The sequence below is a fragment of the Cnephaeus nilssonii genome, assembly GCF_951640355.1.
Source record: "Cnephaeus nilssonii genome assembly, chromosome: 1".
Classification (NCBI taxonomy): Eukaryota; Metazoa; Chordata; class Mammalia; order Chiroptera; family Vespertilionidae; genus Cnephaeus; species Cnephaeus nilssonii.
Genome location: NC_137072.1, coordinates 38,100,281 through 38,103,662, shown reverse-complemented (window position 1 = coordinate 38,103,662; position 3,382 = coordinate 38,100,281). Strand labels below are relative to the sequence as shown.

Genomic DNA, 3,382 nt, shown 5'->3' with positions numbered 1-3,382 from the left:
GGAAACCACCCAAGTGTGGCCTCAGGCTAGGAGAGTGGTCCCTGGTGGGTCGTTAGCAGCACCCGGACTCTTTCCTAGACAATAATATTGACTTCCCATTAGATAAACATGAATCTTCTAAACAAGGGCTGAGCACACAGGGAGCCAGCTCCTCCAGTGTTGTGCAGGTAAAAGGCAATAGGACACAGTCCATAGATTTAATTTTCCCTGTAATTACCTCTCCTGGTGAAGTGAGCTCAAGTAACAGAGGAAGCTGCTGCTGCACATGCAGTTCTGAGAGGAGGATAAACGAGGTCATCCCCTCTGCAGGACCAATTTCTGTTTTGATCAAAACCCATTATTAACAAATCAGAGCCATTAGAGGTGTCTCTTTATGCCTTTTCTTTATTGAAAAAAATCAAAAGGAGAGAGAGGTGGGTCCCTTGTGAGAAAATTAAAGTGATTCCAGTAATGAGCTGCACCAGTGTTGGACCAGGGTTAAGGTCGCCTGTGAAAACAGCAAAGCCCTCACCCTGTGAGCCCCTGGGGCTGTCATGTGGGAGAAAGAAGTGTGCGGTCAAGGATTACCCTAGTCTTCCCTGCTGACTTCTAACCATCTCATCAAGTCACCTTTTAAAGCTCATTTGCTAAAATAAATCAGAACTAACAATAACAACAGTCTGTCTAATCTTTCCCACTTGTGCTTATCTAAACCAAACAAATATCTAAACACTAACAAGGGCAAGGTTAGTGTCTTATGATAGTTTATTTTGGAGAAGCACTTGCTTCAAATAGTGAGGCTTCTATGGGATCTAAAGTTGATGGAACTTTGATTTCTGTACAATTTATCAGGGTTTCCAGGTGTAAAATTAATTTTCTTAATAATAGTTTTAAATGACAATGGGTTCCAAAAATGGTAACAGTAATAAAAATCCTCATAGAAGCCACTGATGGAATTTTAGCCAAAAGTTAAGAAGCTTTCTGAAAACAAACTTCCTAATTAGGTCCCTAACTAACAATTAAATCTATCCATTTGTGCCCCTTCTCAGTATATAAAATTGTATGGATTAGAGAAGAAAAATACCCAATAAAAGCCCACAATAGTACATGCCTTGCTTCAAAAATTTCCCTGTTTGTTTAGTTACCACAAAACACATTAAGTTTATTCATGGTGACTTGCCACATGGAGGGGTTCAGAGGCCTTAATACAGTAGAAAATGTGTGGGTGAGAGGGGTTTATATGGGAGTACATTCTTCTAAATTCCCTTTTGAAGGGTCTTCAAATAAAATCATTTAAAGTTGCCCTTTGCCATATTAATTAATGTAATCATAATTATATTAAAAACTAATTGGAAATTAGTCATAACTTCTCTATGGGCATGTTCCTAAAGAGATTTAAGTATTTATTAGAGCAGTGTATGTATGTATTCCATATGTGTGTACACGTGTGCACATAAGCACATAAATGTATGAAATACACACACTTATGTGTCAAACTGTTATTCACTCAGGAAAGTGAAAGCGACAGAGGGCCTGAATGTAACAAAAAGGCAGAGGAAGGGCTGATTCGCTGTCTCCTTGAGCTGGGACATCCACCTCCTTCTGCCCTCTGACATCAGTACTCGTGGTTCTCGAATCTTCAGACAGAGATCGGGGACCACACCATCACCCCCACCCATTCTCAGGCCTTTGGGTTTGGTCTGGAGTTCCACTACTGCCTTCACATGGCCTGCTGTCTACAGGCTGCAGGCCCTGGGACTTCTCAGTCTTCATAGTCATGAACCAGTCTCTCAGAATAAATCTTTTTCTAAAAAATCTGTGTATCCCATTAGTTCTGCTTCTCTGGAGAACCCTGAGTAGCACAGATTTTGGTATTTATATACTTTGAGGTTTCTTGGAAGAAGTTTATGGTTTCTTTAACACAAATACAATATGTATACAAGCTGTCCATTCATTTTCTTCACTGATTAGTGACTCTGATGGCCAGCTGGGCTGCTTTCCTCAATGCTTTTGGGGTTCTTCGAGGAGATATTGTGAGCAATCTCAGCACAGTGAGATTTTTGCACTTCAAGCTCCTTGACACAGTGGACCAGGAACTTCCCAAAGCCACTGGGCAGCATGTGCTTTGTTTTCCTGTTGCTCCCGTAACCAGTGTTGGGCATCAAGATCTGGTCTTGAATCTTCCACTCATCCTGTTGTCAATGCCTCTGGGTTTCCACCAGTTACACTACCAGTCAATTTTAACATATCTGTCTGACTGGTGCAGGATGAATTTCCTGGTCCTCTTTTTGACGACCTTGGGTTTTACAAGGGTTCTGAGGGTGGCCATGGTGCTGAGTAGGAGATGACTGCCACCTTGGTAGGCAGTGCTGAGGAAGTGGTATTTATATACATGGATACATAAGGTATGCAAATGATAATGCTGAATCTCTCTTCAAAAAGAAAACATTACTGTTCTGTTCTGTTGGCTATTAAATGTAGTTTTACTGAGAACCCCAGAAGGAAGTGGCGAGTTAAATATTAGCAGCTGGATATACGTAAAAGCTTGAACAAGAGGAAGAATGTCACATCATGTGTTGTTCCTGCGTCCCTTATAATGGTAACTACAGTATGCGTGCCATGACATGGGGTCCAAAGGAAACAGAAATGCTCACCAATGTGTGATGCTGGAGACATATCTCCTGAACTCTGTGGGGCAGGGGCTGGTCTGGGTTAAGAATACAGAGAACAGTGTCGGACAAATAATAGGGGTGGAAGGAACCTGTTGGTTATAGCAACCTGAATAACATTTATTCAGATGGTAGACAAAGCAATTGTGTCCCAAAGATGTCCATGTCCTCATCCAAGAACCTTTGACTGTGTTAGGAGACATAAAGGGTGCATATGGAGTTGACATTGCTAATCAGCTGACTTTAACATAGAGAGATTATCCTGGAACACTCAGAGGGACCAGTGTAATCACAAAGGTCCTCAAAATAGAATGAGAGAGCAGAAGAGGAAGTCCTAGTGATGTGAGAACTCCATGAATGTCTATGGCCTCAGAGGTGGGACAAAAAACCACGAGTCTCTAGAAACTGGAACCACCAGGAAACAAATTCTCTCTAGACCCTGACGAAGGCACCAGCCCTCTGGACACCTTAATTTTAACCCAGTGAGACCCATGTTGGACTTCCGACCTACAGAACTGTAAGATAAAGAATGTATGTTTTAAGCCACTGAGTTGTGGTCATTTGTTATAGCAGCAAAAGAAAACAAATCCAGTTCAGTAAGCAGTAGTGTTTCTATAATGCATCCCCATAGGCTACAGAAATCTATGTAGAGTCCTGTGGACATGGCTAAGTGGGCTTGAAAATGTTACTGTCTTAAAACAAAAAAATCCAGATGAAATATTTAAAGTTTCAAT

At 41.4% G+C, this 3,382-nt stretch overlaps 1 pseudogene across 1 annotated transcript; it reads right to left on the bottom strand.

Moving 5' to 3' along the window:
• Positions 1 to 1,939: 1,939 nt before the first annotated feature.
• On the bottom strand, positions 1,940 to 2,308 carry LOC307102726 (large ribosomal subunit protein eL32-like; annotated as a pseudogene). The gene has a single exon. The product of its transcript is annotated as a large ribosomal subunit protein eL32-like (transcript).
• Between the last annotated feature and the right edge of the window lie 1,074 nt (positions 2,309 to 3,382).